This window comes from Nasonia vitripennis (assembly GCF_009193385.2).
Source record: "Nasonia vitripennis strain AsymCx chromosome 3 unlocalized genomic scaffold, Nvit_psr_1.1 chr3_random0007, whole genome shotgun sequence".
NCBI lineage: Eukaryota > Metazoa > Arthropoda > Insecta > Hymenoptera > Pteromalidae > Nasonia > Nasonia vitripennis.
Window position 1 is genome coordinate 27,310 of NW_022279626.1, and position 19,431 is coordinate 46,740.

The 19,431-nt window shown below is 36.6% G+C and overlaps 1 protein-coding gene across 1 annotated transcript in view; it reads left to right on the forward strand.

Moving 5' to 3' along the window:
- LOC100680292 (protein unc-13 homolog B-like) overlaps positions 1-19,431 on the forward strand; it is a 110,840-nt gene that overhangs the window by 4,303 nt on the left and 87,106 nt on the right. The gene's annotated exons all lie outside the window — the stretch shown is intronic.

Sequence of the window (19,431 nt, forward strand, 5' to 3'; positions counted from 1 at the left end):
ATGTTGTATTTGAATTTCTTCTATGTGTGAAATTCAATTCGTAAAACTTCATAGTATTTAGATCTTGGCTAACGTATTGTAGTGAAGACTAATATACATGAAAGAAAAACTTATGTTTGGATTTTATTTTATTTAGGTCGTTCTCTTAAACAGTCATATTACTAATTAAGATACTTTCATTAACTAGTATTTTCTCCAAGGACGCAGTGTCCTTGAAATATTCTAGAAAATGGCAAAATTTTATAGTACAGTTGATTTTCTAAGGACTAAGTGCCTCTGAAATTATACTATACTATAACAGAGTATATTCAAAAAATAGTCCCTAAGTATTTCGTCCTTGACTAACTTATTTTGGCCAAGACTTTTATACCTAAAAAGAAAATGTTCGCATTTGTTTTAAAATGTATTTACGATTTTCACCCAAACAGACTCAAAGCTGTTTGAGATTCTCGTCTTAACTGGAACTTTTTTCCAAAGACGTAATGTCTCTAGGATATTGCGTTTATAATATAAAAATGGTGTATAGTTGACCTTCAGAGGACTTAATAATGCCTTTGAATTCATACTATACGAATGCTGAATTGAAAAATAGAAGAAAAATATGTGTGTGTTCAAATAGTTTATTGTTCGCTACGTTAACAGCTGAAATTTATTTTAATGTAAGGGGACACACCACTTTTAAATCCTGAAAAGAAGAATTACGAGTAAAAATAACAAAATTGAAGCAAATCATATAAAATTTTTTTTAACTAATATTTAGTATAAATATTTTTAACCAAACCGTGCTAAAACCTTAATTATCCCTGCTGGCCCATTGTGGCACTCGGTGCAATGTTTTGTGAATTTTTTCACTGTCCGTAGAATACCAAGTCAACGAATAGTTTTTTGTGGCTTAAATTCAAGGAAGATACTTTGTACACCTGTAGTTTTGGTATGAATGCAGGAATTTTTATTTAAATGCTGAAAAATGGTTTGGCGATAAAAATACTTTTTTTTTGTTTCGTTTATTATGCACCTTTTTGTGTATAAAACATTTTTTTAATATTTGAATTGTAATCCCTGAATTCATAGAAAAATTACAGGTGTACAAAGTATCCTCCTTGAATTTGAGCCCAAAATAACCATTCGTTCACTTGTAATCTTTGCTTATACACATGGATTTATCTCGGAAATTGTGATTTTTGAATAATTTGACTAGCAAACAACGCTCGGTTGGCTCGCAGATTATATATGATGTTTATTACTTTTTATTGTGAAGCAGATTTTACATGAATAAAATATGTGAAAATTACTTTTTTTTTTGCATAAAATACGTCAGTATAATATTTTATCATTTTAATATAATTTGTCATGTGGTAAGATAAGATAAAAAAATACTTCTTTTAATATGTACTATTATCAAATATTTAAATTAATTATTGTAATAGTTGAGTAAATCTGTAAATAATTTTGTTTAATCATTATTTACGTTACACTTGGCATCCCTTCGTGCGGTAGATCGCCGATTCAGAACCCGGTCGAATAGATCTACTGAGTGTTCGAATCCCACAGATTCCTACCATACCCTCTAATAACTCCTCCGATAGTAGATAGGCTATAGGCATACCAAATTATAGGCATACTAAAACATCCCCTCTCCTCTCAGAGTGTTTTGGTACCCGATGGAAGAGGAGGGATCCCCTCTCTCTCTCTCCAAGATACTAAAACACCCTCTCTCCTCTCAGAGTGTTTTAGTACCCGATGAGAGAGTGGGAATAATTTTACCTCTCTCTCTCTCTCTCTCTCTCTCTCTCTCTCTCTCTCTCTCTCTCTCTCTATTATGTTTTGGAATGCCTATAACGTTCTCTACTTATTTTTTTTATTTTTTTTTTTATTTTTTTTTTATTTTACATTACAGTTTATGCTGATAGAACAATTTCATGAGTTTGACGTTGTGCAATGCACAGGTCGTCTTATAGCTTGGATTATGATTTGTGCATACTGTGACGCACTTAAAAGATGGTTTTGACGGATAGCCATACTGTTCAATATTGTTAACAGGAAATTTGAATCGTTGAAGCCATTTCTGTTTTAATGCACCCATGACAACAATTTTTGATGCATCATGTATAGCGTCACGAAGCAAGTTTCCGATTTGAGAGTAGTCATGCCCATCTGTTTTCCACCTGATGCCATGATAATTATGTTTGAGCCATTTGTTTTCCCTTTGCATTTTGTCTGAGAGTTTTTTCCATGAGAAGGGATTTTTGAATGTTAGAACAATAGGATCTGCACTATTTTCCTTGAGAGGTATGATTGCTAATTCCTTTAGAATATAATCTTCTTTGGTTTGCTTGAAACCAGTCATGCTACTGCATACTCCATTTTCCGGTGCAGCTTAGACGAGCTACTTGACATCTCCACTAATAGGATTGTACTGAACGATGCGATCGTGTAAGATCAGACAGTAGGCTGAAGTGTTAGCAGGAAAATCTTTTTTAGCCTCAAACTACAGACGTACATCGACAGGAGCGCTCTTGAGAGATTCATTTTGTCGTGAACAGTCAATAACTACGAGTGGTGCAAAGTTGAGAAACGAAGACTTTGTCAGCAGCGGTTGCGGATCTCTTCCATAGTAGGATTTTTGAAAATTAGCGTACATATCATAGAGAATGGCAAACTGATTTTTAGCTATGTCAAGGTTCATATTGTTGTATGGATAATATTGTGAATTCAAGAAAAGTTTCACATTACTCAACTCACAATGGTCAAATAGACTGGCGTTTGCAGTTCTCAATGATTTTCTCTTTGTTTGCAGTCCAAGAATCACAAAACGAGGTTTTTCCAATTGATTTGATGTTTTCACCGTCCAGACGTGTTTAGTAGTGCTTGGAAGAGGGGATATTCAAATAATTCCCAAGAACGGAAACACATGGAGATAGGATTATCTTTACCAATGAAATTCAATAGCTGGATTTTTTGTTTATCAGATGCAACAACATATGGCATCAACCACTCTATCTTTGATACTTTTACTTCGTAATATTCATAAGTAGTTACACCAGATGCTACAGTACCTTCCTGGATTATTACGTTCAAGTCGCTTCTCGATCTTGTGAGAATGAGCTTATGCTTCATATTAACTATAATCTTTTTATAGTCTTCTGCAAAACCCAAGATCATACTCATTGGAATCGCAACGTCAAAATTTCCCTTGTCATCTACGACCGATTTGATATTATCTTGAATACCAAGCCAGCCTGCATTTTCCAGCATATCATTCTGATTCAAATTAAATGAAATCAATCCTTTCATAACACTGCTCAGACCAACATTTTTACTTTTATCTATCTCCACAGCATTCATCTCATAACGAATTTCATCAAACAGATGACAAATGCCATTGTTGACAAATTTAGTTTTAGCAAGTGCTGCTGATCCACCTTTTACTTGCAACTTTCCACATATATGGATAAAGCTGCGCGATGGTAAGAGACATAGATCTTGATATTGGATAGAAATACGAATTTCATCACTGTTGTCAAAGCTTAATGATGAGTATGGTTGATGTGCGTGTACTTCGTAATGAGCAATAGACTCATCGAATACGACACCTGATCGAATGCTTAGAATTTCGTCCATTTTTCTGGAAACAGCAAAGAATTATGCACGTGAATTTTTTCCACGAACTTTTAGTCCTAATCTTTTCAGAAACTGAATGCTCTTGCGTGTTAACGGTTTGAGTTTCTTCGGTCGACTGATGACTGGTTGCCACGATGACTGATTTATATATGATCCAGAATTGTAAACAATACCCATTATACAGATTTGATGTGAAGTTTAATAGTTATTTCCTCTCCTCGAAAATTCACTAAATTTCCATCCTGATCAACCATTTGAATTTGTAGATGATCTATGCACTTGACACTGACCGGTAGATATATGACGTGTGACGGAACTTCTATGATTTTATATCCCGGAGGCACTCTGGGAAAGAACTCATGGATTGTATGAACTTTCTTATTATTGATATAAGCACCTCCAGTAATATTGCACTCAACTCTGAGTGCATTGATTCTCAATATTTTCACTGGTAAATCAGAGCTGTGTTGAATGTTTTCTTCGAGAGTGCGAGGAGCAAAGCCAAGGAGACGGCCTATGGAATCGTTAGGTGTGAGATCTATCGGATGACTGCAGAGAATTTCACTTCTAAGAGTATTGTTGTCAGCTTTCAACGAGAATTCGATTCCTTTGGATTTCAAATTTGCTTGTAAAAATTGATTAATAGCATCAATCTCATAACTGCCAGTAGGAATATTAATAATAATATCTCCGTTTAAATGCAGTTTATTATTTTAATAGTCAACATTGGGAATAGAGTTAAATGATAAAAGTTCAACTAAACCCAAGACAAAATTTTTATGCTTCGGTAATTCAATCGAAGGAAAATATTGCGCTTCTAAAACAGATGAGTTTCCTGAGAGACTCAGAGTGAAGCTATCTTCCATGACTGATCGGAAGATAATGATTCTATTCGTCAGTGAGCACCGCTTTTATAGTCTCCCAGCTAAGAAAAAGAGACAAAGATGGCCACATATAAATGAGTCAAAATTTTGATATCTTTTATAGTTGTATTTCACTTCTTTCACGTTAAAATACAACTTGAGATCTTTAGGAGGTTTAAGATCGCCAAAACTATCAAAATAAATCACTTCAGGACCACGTTTGCGATAGCAAACCCAGTGAGTGCCTCTATTTTGAAAGTCGTCCAAGTTTACCACTGCTGTTTCATTATGCCATGGACCATCGGGTGGTAGATTATTTCTCATGAAAACACCTCTGAAATCTGAGATTTTCATCATATGAGCATATTTTTTTAGATCGTAATCAGTCAGTGCACGATTTGGCAAAGTTAAATTTAAGTTTTTTTTTCTACTGACTTGATGACCACGACCGATATGAGGTTTCATAAATAATCCCATTCCAGTTTTATAGGGCTTAAGATGAAGACCTTTGCCTAAAGCAATAGCTTCCATGGTCTTATTATGCCTCTTACTTTCTTTATGATTTTTCTGCGCAGCTTTAGCATCATTAACTGCTTTAGCTATTCCAGCAGCGCCTCCTGCTAGAGCACCGGTTGCACTTAGTCCTACGAACAATGGAATGAGAAAAGGAAGAACTCCACCAATTTTTGATGGAAGCGGCAGAACACGTGGAATGATAACTTTTTTCTTTCCACCTACACTTTTAACAGTTTGACGTGCACCCTTCAAGGCTGATTGAATAACCTTGGGAGAACTTTTACTTGTTGACACTGATTTTTTAACCGCAGTCACTAACTTATTAAATTTCAGTCCCATTCCAGTTTTTCCTTTTAATTTCATAGCATCGCTAACAGCAAAAGCAAAAGCTTTTTCGCCAAGACTAGCATCCTTAGCTCTGACACGTTGCATAGCTTCCTCAGCAAGCATCTTGTCAGCAGCTTTACGATCTCCGTTTTTATCGGAGTAAGCTATGTCGTGTTTTTTACAAACCTGATCAAGCGGATTAATACCAGGATCTCCTCTTTTCATTCGCTTTTTCAATTTAGTTCCGGGACCGCAGTATTGATATCCAGGAAGATGCATTTCAACAGGTAAGTTATTGATAACTTTATCAAGCAATCCATAGCCTTTCGGCTGTTTCTGAGATTTGTGTATGATCATCTCTCTTCGAGTGTTGATTCACAACTGACGTTCATGGTATAAAACGAGCGTTTATATTTCGAGAGCTCAATGTTATATTTGACTCTGTTGAGTGAACATGGATTTTACCGAGTAGAACGTCAAACTCCTGTCACGAATTTTGATTTTGGAAAAGAGAAGAGAAAGAAGCGTCATGGGGAATTACTACCAGATAGTATACGAGCCGTATACTGTGGTCCATCAAACTGTGGAAAAACAAATAGTTTATTGGCTTTAATTACACACCCCAATGGTCTTAGGTTTGAGAATTTGTATGTATACTCTAAATCCTTGAATCAGCCAAAGTATCAATTTCTCAAAAATGTCTTGGATCCGATTGAAGGAGTATCATATCTTCCGTTCTGTGAGCATGAATCTGCAGTATCTCCAGATGAAGCCCTTCCAAATTCAACAATGATTTTTGATGATGTGGCATGTGAGAAGCAGGATAACGTCAGATCATTCTTCTGTATGGGGAGACATAAGAGTGTAGATAGCTTCTATCTATGTCAATCTTATTCTCATATAGGAAAACATCTCATTAGAGATAATGTCAATTTGTTAGTAATTTATCGACAAGATGATGTAAATCTTAAACATATCTATGAAGATCATGTGAATACCGATTTAACTTTCAACGAATTTTCGGAATCTTTGTTCTGAATGTTGGAAGAATGATAGATATGGATTCATCGTTATTGACAAAGATAGGCCGATGAATGAGGGTAGATACAGAAAAGGATTTGACTGTTTTGCAATAAAAAAGGAATTATGAGTTTCAAACTTACAGTTCAATTGTAGACATCGCCACGTTAGCATGTCAGACTTCGAGAAAGAGAAGAATGTTCTTAGTGAGCTCTTGCGAGCTCGTGAGGCTATTAAAAAAAATACACTTTATTAAAACAGGAGAAAGATGATTTTGAAAAAGTCATCGGTGATACTCTAAAACCAGTCATCACACCACTTGAGAAACTTGTTGAGATGAAAAGTGAAAGCCCACTACAGCAACCATCCAATCACATTTTGGATCAAAACAGCAGTAAAAAAATGAAAAAACGAATGAGAATCGATCGATCGAGTTTGCTCAACGATCAAAATAAGAACAATAAATCAAGTTTATTGGATTATACTGTTTATGATGATGATGATGATGATGATGATGATAATGATGTTTATGACACAATAACCAATTCTACATTTAGATCCGCGAGTGGAAAAAATGAATCAGCTGAAGACTTTTTATCATTGCTAGATAAAAGCCGTAGAACAATTGATAATATATACGGAGTGCGAAAGGTTGATGAAGTGTATATGATTGATGATTCAGAAATTGAATTTGATGATAAATATGTCAAAGTCAGAAATGAAAGTTATCCTAAAACGAGTGGACTGATTGAATTGCTATTTAAAAAATATCCGGATGATCTTCTTCTGAGCTCATCAGATCATGCAAATTATCGCAAGATTCTGGAAGCAACAAATGCTCATCGGAAAAAATTCAGCAAAGATGAATCTATACGAATGTCGAGAAGTAATAAATATAAGAATATTTTAGCACCAATGTTCCGCAGCACTCCACGTAAAAAGAACAGTAGCAGCGGAGGAGGACTCATACCTAAATATAAAATAGCTAAGAAAAATTCTTCCATTGATCTCGTCTACTGGGATGATCCAAACGAGCTTACTGAGAGACTTCGACTATTGATTGCCGAACGATCAGCTGGAAATAATAATCACAACAGTGAAATCCAGTCGATTATTGAGGAACTACGTGAAGCTGGGCATATATATTGATACGCAACTTTCTTCTTTGCATCAGTACTACGATGAGTCTCGATGTGTTTGGAAGAAAACTTGAGGGCTCGCAAGTGAGTTGTGGTCCTCCAGGCATTGGTTTCAATTTTACACCGGACGGTGATTTTGATCTAGAAAACAAGCGACTTTGCAACCTAGGACCGCCCAATCATCCAAACGATGCAATCACATTGCATTCACTGAAAGTGAATGCAGAATTGCGTTATCATTATAGTACAACTCTTCGCAATTACTCTGGTGTTGAATATATCATTGAAGAAGTGAATTAACAATTAAAAGTTCGTATAGACGAATTTCCAGATGGATTTTCATCTACTGTAAAGGAATATGGAACGTCATAGAGTAGCTGAAGAGCTGCACAAGCCAGCACGTCGGCGATACAAGAGAAGAAAATATGACATACGTGGAATAGACGAGACTTGGCAAGCTGATCTTGTAGAAATGATACCATATTCTAAAGAAAACAAAGGTTTTCATTACTTACTCACTGTCATAGATATATTTTCAAAGTATGCATGGGCCGTGCCAGTCAAGTCAAAGAGTGGTAATGATGTTACTACAGCTATGAAGTCAATACTGAAAGAAGGACGAGTACCGAAGAATCTACAAACTGACCAAGGAAAAGAATTTTACAATTCAATTTTTCAAAAACTTATGAAGAAGCACAATATACACTTATACTCTTCACATAGTAATCTTCATGCAAGTATATGCGAACGATTCAATAGAACGTTAAAAAGTGCAATGTGGATAGAATTCAGCAAACAAGGAAGCTATAAATGGTTGGATATTCTACCTATCTTGCTCAAAGCATATAATTCGAGAAAACATCGGACAACAGGAATCGAGCCTGAAAATGTTATACAGGCAAATGAGCGAGAAGTCAAGAGACGTTTTCCAAATGAAAAGTCGCCAGTGAAAAAACCAAAATTTAAAGTAGGAGATAAAGTACGAATAAGTAGGATAAAAAATGTTTTTGAAAAAGGTTACACGCCAAACTGGTCAACGGAAATTTTCACAATAACGCGAGTTGTAAAAACAGATCCAGTAACTTACCATCTCAAAGATTATTATGATAAACCCGTCTCTGGCGGCTTTTATGAAACGGAAATTCACAAAACTATGTATCCGGAAATTTATTTAGTAGAAAAAGTTTTAAAGAAAAGTGGTAAACGCGTATATGTTAAATGGTTAGGATTTAGTGACAAGCATAATAGTTGGATAGATAAAAATGAGATTGTATGAATTATTCAAGGTTCAAATAAATAAGAAAGCAATTGTTATTATATTTAATAATGTATTTATTCATGTAAATTGCACACAAGTTTGAACAAATAAATAAATAGTATTTAACAATTATCAGTCTTTGTATTTCATTATTTTAGCATCTGGTGAACTTAAAAGAAGTCCCACCCTGATATGTTATAAATAAACTAAGTTTATTTGCTGTGTTAGAGAGATTATTGAAAAGTTCTTGATCTTTCAAGATTGCTGATGAGATCTTTTCTGGAAGAAATATTTGAAAGCTGTCATCGATCTCGGCCACGATCTTTGTGCCGAATCTCGTCTTTACTTCCTTGAGCGCAGTCACCATGTATGCATGATCTTTTTCTAAGTCCGTGGCTTTCTTCTTGGGCAAGAACTCGCGCTCAGCAATTTTGTTAAGTGCAGATAGATCCATTCTGAAAAGTAAAAATATAAGAATTTGTGTTAGAGAAAATACTTTCTTTGAGAAGAAAAATAGTGAGAATCAGCTATTAACTTACTTGGAAATGTTAAGTGAGTTTTGGTTTCTTCTCCAAAGGCAGGTAATTTTCAAGCTCGACTGCTCGAATGTGCTCTTCACCGTGCTGCGTCGGTTGATATAGCCCATTCCCCACCATGATGTCTGCCCCTTCCATCGCCTCTTGTAGAATATCCCTTCTATCGGAAGATGCCCCCTCCATCGATGGATTCCATTTGTGCATTAGCTCCTCACAAACATCGTATTCGATAATGATTTGTTCACCTGTATCGCCATAAAGTGTCACCCCCACTCGTGCTGCACTGTTTTCATTGGTCACTTCGTTCCCCCTCTCCATTGCTCTCTCGCTTTCTTCTTCAGTATTGGTCGCTTCATACCCCTTCTCCACTTTCATCTCCCCCACTCTTTCTTCTCTTGTATCAGCCATTTTTTCATCCCCCTCCGTTTGAATTACAGCCAGCGCCATCTGTTCCTCAATAATTCGGTAATGACCCCAAGGAAAAGTGTCTGTGCTATGAGGTCATAAGTATCTTGTATCATCATGCGGACTTAGTGCTATTTTATTCTGTTTTTCAGTATGTACTACATGCAATTTAGAGCGAATGTTGCACTGCTCACGTTTAACAATAATTTGTTCTTCAAGACATTTTCGATAATCTTCGAACGTGATTGTTTTCTTCACAACACTCGATTTTATGCCTTTGGCTTTTTTCACAGTCTCAGATCCATCTATCAAAATACTATACATTTTGCTACGTAAACCAATAAATTCCGTCATAATCTTGCCACAGCATTCATCTTTCATTAATCCAGGCACTTTTTTATTGACACGCGGGATTCCAAATTGATTGTTCTCTTTGTAATCAGAAGTATCAAATTTGTGCAAGTCTTCTTTCATTATTTTATACATATCCACGTCAACGACTTCATATATTAGACTATCTGTGTCGGTGTAAAGGAGTTTACATTTGTCCCCAAGTCGACGCTTCATATATGAATAATGAAAATCGTATAACAATGTTTTAGACAAATCGAGAATGCTGAGACCAACGTATATTGGTATTTTAATTGTAATACTTGTTCTCTTTAGCTGTATAGCAACCAAATTTTCATCAAAGATAGCACAACTATGAAAATTTGGTTGAGCTATACGTGCTTTTGCTCGATATCGACCTGTAAATTTATTCACTAATCGCACATCAACGCGAGATCGTTCTCGCTCGATGCACTTACCATATACTGCATTAATTAATAACTTGTAGAAAAGCTTTTCAAACTCATTCTTGGCCTGCTTTCTCTTCTTTGTATTAAATTCAACATATTGTTTGAGCCAAGGCTTCTGCTCAAAACTCAGAATCCTATGCACTTTTTTTAGTCGAAGTCCATTATCTAATACCTGTTTTAACGCAAGATAATGAATGACATACCTTTTCTTATCGTTCAAAGTAGTCAACAGTTTCTTTTGCTTTGAGCCAGGGGGTGTACGATGCTCTGCACAAAAAGGCAAATCTTGATGATCATCATGTATTTCTTCAGGATACTCTAAATCTATTTCAGCAAAGTAGCCTGTATCAGAGTCTGGTGGTGCATTGAAAAAATTTGAATTCGTTTCATATTCGATCCATTTGAATTTTTCCACTGGTAAATACTGCACCATAGCCCATCCATAAAGATTATTAATATCAAAATATAAGAGTGTCTTCGTTTTCTGATTCGTATCGTATGATGGTCCCATGTACGGATTGTTCGCCTTAGCATACCGATTGCAACATTGACTTATTCTTCCTCGAATGCCTGCTTCAATAAACATCAGCATATCTATATCTGTAAGAAGCTCCAATTCCACTTTTGTCATTTTTAGAGCTGCTTCAAGTACAAATCTGAATATTCACCCAAAGTTTTTATAGTAAACATATTCCATACTGTAACAGCATGGTGATAGTCTTCGCTAATAATATGAGAATCTGTTAGTTTATTGTAAAACTCATTCTTCTCTGGCAGTTTTGTAGTCATCAACTTGTCCAATCCATCTACGAAATCATATGGAAATATACCTTTTCGTCTAAGAAGATTGATTTGTTCATCTGTAAATCCATCATTTTTAAACTCATTTACTGCTATCGGCACGGTTTCCAAATATGATGCAAGCTTTTCCAACGATGATGGTAAAAAACGCCATGAATCTATAAATCTAAAACTGATGTCACAATCATCTATATACTTCGTAAATGAAATATATTTTTCTTTGTTGTGAGGTATCAGAGATACTCGTCCATTCATTATTGTAGAAGTAGCAATCTCTTTCAAAATGAAGTGTGTGTCATAATTGAGGCTATGAAAGATAATCGGCACAAACCTCGAATCCTTGTAATTTAAATTGCATGAATTGTGAGCTGAACCTCTGAAACTAAATAGAAAAAAAGTCTTACATGTTGTATAGCATTTAAGTTAAATATTTGTATACATTAAAAACTAACGTACCGTCCTGTTAGATGACAATGGTCTCGTACTGCGAGTTCTTCACTTTTGATAGGCTTTCGGCATATATGGCAAACAGATGACGTCCGAAAAGATAATTCTTCTAGATCTGTAAGTCTCATTGGTTTTGGATTTTTGTAGTGTAGATCAATCTTTTTACTAATTCCTTTCAGTTCTCGAACAAACCATTTTGCCGGTGTCTCTTCATCTTCATTTTCTTGTCTGTATAATTTATAAACAGATAAACTGTCATCGAAGCTGCACTTTATATAATAGCCTATGCTATATGCCTCATTAAGCTGAAAAGCATTTTCATTTTCTGTAGGCTTTAACAAACATTCAAAATCTGCATAAATAACAAAAGGAACTTTTTCACTTTTATTGTAATCTTCAAATTTAAGAATGTTATTCTTAAAGTCGGGTAAATTAATTCGACATTTATTTAAATTTTTGCAATCATTTTCGTGCATTTCCAACCTTTCTTCACAGTAAAATATTTGTAAACACCTTTCGCAGTGGTATGATTTTACATGAGATTTACTTAATTGAGTGCTTAAAAGTCGAGACAGATATTTAATCCAAACGTAGTGGTATTTAGGAAAGCTTCCGCCATCATCATGATTCTTTTCTTCATTTTCATCTATGTAAAAATCTTGAATGAGGAGTAGATTAACATGTTTTTCTTTCTTTTCTTTTGTAATATGGCATGGCGATACTTCGAACTTTGCATTGTACTTTTTTAATATGTATACATTTATTGAAATATCATTTAATTTTTCGAATTTCGGAACATCTTTGAGTTTCACTGGAAATTCTATATCACCAAAGTTCAGCTCGTTCTCATACAAACGATATTGATTAACTCTATTGGGATTAGTTTCACTAGGATGCAATGCTGAAAGTATAGCATACTTGAAACAATGATTATCATTATTACATTACGAACATTAACACATGCCTTTTTCTTTTCTATAAACTTTGGAAATGGAATGAAGGAACTCCCCTTGATTGGAGAATATTTTTTCATATTGATACACAAACTGATAATACTCGTCAGGGTCCAGCCAGAATCTTTCTCCTGGAATTCTTCAAGCTGGGTGAGAATAGGTTCTTTGATATGATCCTTGAACCATTCTTCCAAATTCGTTGACATGAATGCTGTAACACTCTCACTTGTAAAATATTTAATGTCTGTCGTTTCCTCACCATTTTTTTACATAGAAAATTCTACGATAAAGTCAGAATTTATTTTTACAGCGTTATATTCCTTCAAGCAATCTTCTACTTTAACCTTGAAGAGCTTTTGCGCATCGTTAAAAAAACTTAGAATGTCTACATGCTTTATGTTTACAACTACACCTGTTCTAATTCGATTTTGAAACGCATATTCTACATCTCGCCACTCAACTCTAACTTCAGTTTCTTCCGATTGTAGACCACCTCCTTGCTGAAGATGTTGTTGGAGTTTGCACACATGAAGGATGTGTCATACAAGTTTGATATTTCTGCTTTTCTCCTCTTGCAAGATTAGCTTTGTCGATTTTTTCGTTCAATTCCTTTATTGTGGAATTGCACATGCCCAGCCCATAATGAATATCATTATTGCTCATTTCATGTATATTTCGCAAAGTATCACGCACTACTTCAACAAGGCGTTCAAAAAGTTGAAATGAAGCCATATTTACTTTTTCACTTAACACTCACAAAACAGAATTGTATAAAGAACTAGTTTCGTGTACTGTTGTAGACGAAGTCTGCTCCTCACAGTAAAATTTCTTGCTATATATATAGACGAGACCACGAAAGAAAAGGAGGAAAATTTTAGAAACTACCAATGAATAGGAAGTTTGACAAGGAGAAGGGATATTTTCTTGGGAAGGGATGGATTTTCTATTTTTAGACCAATCAGGCCTGTACTTTTTTTGAGCGACCAATTGTAAAAAACATAAGGCGGAGTTTCTCCTTATATATTGAGCGTGTGAGAATCAATCTGTTCATTTTAAATACTTACTTCTTACTGAACTAACTCTATAAGATGACTACAACGTGTGAATACGAAACAATGTTCAAAAATAACATGCTGCAATGTCCAGAAGAAAACGTTTATATTGTGGACATTCAAGGGTTTCAAAGAATTGCCGTGGATACTTTTATTTTTAAGGAAATCAGTTTTCTTAACTTGAAAAAAACTGCTTTTCCAACTGTATATCTCTTTAAGTCACCAATGCCTTGGGAAGATCTAACAGAGGAAGAAAAATGCATGATACACTGGCTATAAAAAAGTTACCATGGAATCGAATGGAATTCTGGTGATATTCCTTACCATCATCTTAAGCATGTTTTAGAAATCTGTATGCAAGGCGTTCAAAAGCTATTTATCAAGGTGGAGCAGAAAGCACAGTGGTTAAAAAATTATTTACCAAATGCGTAAGTATTTATAATATATCTTAAGGTTTTATTAATTTATACTTTGAAAGTATAAATACTTGCGTATTTACTAAATAATTTTTCACTATTTTCAGTTTAATCTCAAATGTTGAAGATCTCGGATGTCCATCACTTGAGAATATAAAAAGTAATGAACATTACTTTTGCTACAACCACGATCTTTGCATACGACGATCACGTGCGTGTGCTGTCCACAACGTCCTTTCGATACGAGCTTGGCTATTGAATTATATTGCCGGAAACTTTAGTCATGACGAGATAGATTATAATTATTTAAAATGTACTTGCTTGCACTGAATAAAATAATCTTTAAAAAAATGAAAAAATTCTTATGTTATGATTATTTAAAAATGTACTTGCTTGTACAATGTCGGAAACAAATAGTTTTAAATATCGCGCGGAAAAAATGACGTCAGATAACGGTCATCTAGGCTGACGCTGAAAGGTTATGATGTGATCGCATGTACATTGTTCGCCGCCATATTTCTGCGCGATATTCAAAACTATTTGTTCTGGTCAGTGTACTAAAAAACAAATTTATTAAATAAAATAATCTTAAAAATTCTTAATTATTTAAAATGAACTAAAAAAACATTTGCATTGCTAATTTGCATATTCTTAAAAAATTCCTTGGGATGAGAAAAGGCATTGAAATAAGTCAACAAATTTTTTTTTTAATTTATTTTCTTTTGTACAATCGTTACAAATTTTTGATACATCAATTGGATCTACAATAATTTCGTCTTCTACAATTCTTGGTAGATTGCGTTGATGTTACTGTTGTTGCTGCCGCTGTTGTTGCGGCTGTTGTTGCTATTGTTGCCGCCGCTGTTGTTGCTGCTGCTGTTGTTGCTGCTGCTGTTTTTGGTGTTGCTGCTGCTGTTTTTGGTGTTGCTGTTGTCGTTGCTGCTGCTCATGTTGAGTGCTGCTATTTTTTACGTTTTTATCAGCAGTGCTGTCTGTCCGCTTCAGTTGTAAACGGCCCCGTCTTTCGCAAACTGGTCTCGTAGCTTCTGTAACAAATAAATACATTTTTATTTTTTAACGTGAATTTTTTAAAGATAAACTTAATTTAATATTTAAATAATTTTTTCTTACCCAGGTCCATCCTCGATGTTCCTGCTTTTGGAGACATCTCACCAGATGCCCTTTTCTTCTGCTCATTCCCGCCTTTGTCTTCTGTAAAAAAGAATTAATATTGTTATTTTTTTTTTAATAGATAAATCAATATTTTAAGAAAAAATTAATATTATTTACCATTTAATTTCCGCTTGGAAATCGGCCCAAGATCATGTATGCTTATAACCGATGACGTTCCGTTCGAACTGGAACTGCTCGGACTGCTCGAACTGCTCGAACTGCTCGAACTGCTCGAACTGCTCGAACTGTACGATCGAGACCGGTTTCCTCGGCGCTGAGATCCCAGTACTGACGGGGATCGTCGGGACTGCGACGGTTCTGCTGTAGTCGGGGATCGTCGGGACTGTGATGGTTCAGCCACCGGGGATCGTCGGGACTGCGACGGTTCTGCTGCAGTCGGGGATCGTCGGCGCTGCGAAGGTTCTGCCGCAGCTGAGGATCGTCGGGGCTGCGAAGGTTCTGATGCCGCCGGGGATCTTCGATGCTCCTCAGTCGCCTGGGATCGTCGAGGATTGACATCGTCAACTGTCGACGAACGGCCAGGATGCCGTGAGCTCGCCTTAGCGTTCTCCGCTGAAGAGCTTTGCGATTTGCTGTATAACTTCTGCAAATCAGTATTAGACGGCAGTGGCGGCACTGTAACGCAGAGAAAAAATCAAATTAAAAGCAGAAATGAACAATTTTTTGCGCATTAATATACAAAAAAAAATTATACTTACACCTTTCCATTACCTCCATCGACCAGGAGACGTACTCCAGCATAGTCAATAGAGTCGGTGCGTTGGACACCAGCCAACGTATGCGCTCCTGGGCGACTCGAATACTACTTCTTCTGGAACTCGACTTCTTCGTTGCCATCTTGATCTTTCTTCAAACTTGTGAAATTGAAAAATCGATGACTGAACTGACTGCAGTTAGCACTGGGACTATTTATACCCAAATTTTAGCTTGCTCTTTCTATGACTCTCCTACAAAAATCCTCTGATTGGTGAAATTTTTCCTCCCTAATTCTACAACTCTCCTGGAAAAGTTCTCCGATTGGTTGAGTTCCTCTTTCCACAACCTTCTTGAAAAATCCTCTGATTGGTGAAAATTTTTCCTTCCTAATTCTCAAAACGCGACAGTTTGTGCACACCCCCGCTAAAAAAATGTACACTGCTTATCTTCATAAACGCGCAGAAACACTCTTCGACTAATCCACTTGACCGAGAAAATTTCTAAGACCCTTCCTATAGGCTTGTTATTGAATCTCTGCGTGCAGACTCCGTAATGGCTTGTGTACACATTTTTAGACTCAAGCGCGCAGGTGAGCGATTTTTTCGCTCCATTTACTTATCAGTTCGGCCAAACGCATTTTCTTTATCATCCCGTATACCTTTGAGAAAATTTCTAAACGTCGTAATGGCTAGTGTACATAAAAAACAAGGTCCAAGCCATTAGGGTGTTCATAAGGCCCATTAGATCGTGTACATCTCCGAGCTCGCTGCAGGCCCTTTTCAATTTCACATCCATCCGAGCGAGAAAAAAGGCCCTATCAGATCGTGTGTATCTCTGAAAAAAAGGCTGCCCCTTCCACTAAAAAAAAAAAGTAGCCAATATCTTTTCTTTGTAGGCGGTGAAAAATCTACAAATTCAGACTTGTATAGGGAAGGGAATTGAAAGTGGTGGGAAACCATCCCACTTTTTCTCTCATTCGTTACTAAAACACATGAGAAAGGGAAACATATCCCACTCTTTTCATCTCGGGTACTAGAACACGTAAGAGAACGCTATAGACATTCCAAAACATAAGGGAAAGTGGGGAGAACTATTCCCTCTATTTCATCAGGTATTAAAACACTCTGAGAGGAGAGGGAATGTTTTAGTATGCGTGAGAGAGGGAAAGTATCCCACTCCTTCATCGGGTACCAAAACAGTTTGAGAGGAGAGAGGGTGTTTTGGTATGCCTATGTTTTGGTATGCCTATAGCCTATCTACTTCCGATCTTGCCCTCAGAGTCAGTCAGGCCCGCCTCTGGTCCACGTTCGATCAAGCGTTAACAGGCCTTTCATCTGTGCGGTTAAGTGCAGTGTCTGCAGCTCAGTGTCTATGCTACACATTAGAGGCGTAAGAAGCAGCACCGCCGATCGGTAAGGTAGTTGACGAGCCGAGGACGACTCGTCTCAAAAGTGGGGTGGTGTCACAGACGAGTCAGCGATAAGAGTCCGCAGAGCTGTACTACGATGCATAGCATGCGCTTGAATCGTAGACATTAGCTCAGTGGTTAGAGCTCCCGCTTGTTAATCTCGGGGTCCGCGGTTCAAGCCCCCGCCTACTCTTTTTCGCTTTCCGACTCGTCTCCTCTCCGTCCGTTACAATATGAAAGGAATGGGAAATTCGAGGACTTATCAAAATGAAACAAATTTTGAAAATTTCGAAAATTTCGAAAATTTTGAAAATTTTGAAAATTTCGAAAATTTTCAAAATACTTATATAGACACACATCCATCGGATAGGCTGCAGAGTGAGGAAAAAACTACCCCCAAGGGAGTAATTTTTTCCAGAAAAATGTACTCCCTTAGGAGGAAATAATTTCAAGTAGCGGGCGCAAAAATACTTCTTCTCCACACCTGCAACGAAACTACCCCATTCCCTCCCGGGCGCCGGGAGAGGAATGTGCATTTTCGGTGCTGGTGTGAAGAAAAATAGTATACGCACTACAGAAGGAAAATTGAACTGTCAAAGTTTTTTTCTCCCTAGGCACGTAATACACTATTGCGCCCGCTAATTTCGAGGAGCAGGCGCAAAAGTACTTCTGCGCACGCTGTTACCGGGCGCAAAAGTATTTGTAGTAAATACACGATTCATTGGCAAATCTTCTGAACTCGCAAGAAATTCAACAAGTGCAGTTTGAAACGCAAAAATCAATACATGCGTTACAAAAAAATATGATGTGCACTGAGGCTTAAGCGGGCTTTTTGGCCTCGTGTGGTAGCATTACTCGTCTGCAGCTCGTAAACGCCCTCGCCTTCGGCTCGGGCTGACTCGAACTGCAAACTCCACACTCGTCCTAAAAAAGCCCACTTTACGCCCTTGGTACACAATATACTATTTCCTTTCAAGAGAGTAAATTTTTCTGGAAAAAATTGTGATGTTCTGACCTTCTACTGGAAGTTATAGTCTAAGAGCTGGATACATGGCGAGCAACATGCCTGGGTGCAAGCAAAATTTTACCTGGAAACGGTTCGATTGTTACCGGCAAAGCGAAAGCCCGACCGTCAGAAGGCGCACTGGAAGCTATATGCGTGGGCGCGCGATCAAACTTGTAAATTTTCCGACAAAAAAAAACTGACGATTGGCAAGGCTGAAAATTTGCACAGGTGTTGAGGAGAATGAGAAATAGTAGGGAAAAAATTGTCAGAAGAGCAAGTGGAAGCTAAAGGGTTGTCAGAAGCTGCTAAAGTTGCGAAAAATGTCGGGAAATTTAGATGTTAAGGAAAACTTCTGCCAATTTGCATTTGTATTGTTTAAGTATAGAATAAAGTGCGTGCAAAGTGTCAGAAGGCAAAGTGGAAGAGATCAAGAGAAATTCGGGAGTAAAGTCCAAGAGCGTCTTTCGGCGCGCGGCGCAGCGCTCAGCGGACCGATCGCTTTTCTCTTCATTTTCACATCGTTCATGTTTTAGAGCATTTCTGACAATTAATATGAATATTCGTAGAGGGTTGAAGGAACTATCATTAATATGTCAGCAGTCAATTGAGAAAATATACATGTTTATAAAAAATTAAAAAAATTTCTTTTATTTATAAGCAATTCAATTTTGAAATTATCAATCGGTTTCGTATTCAGTATCTTGCACATTCTCTTCAGATTCAGGATCTTCATCGCTATCATATTCGGACTCCTCGTTATCAACTGAAAATAATAAATAGTTTAGTAAATGAAATAATTCATGTATGCAGGTAAGAGTTGCGAATTGAATATTATCTTCCGAATCGTCATTATCAAAAATGATATCCTTCACCGATGGGGGCAACTGTGGGCCTTCAAACCACAGGAAATCATATTTATTTTCAGTTAAAGTCCATCCCGACGTTTCTGGCTCGAATTGGATTGGATCCGATA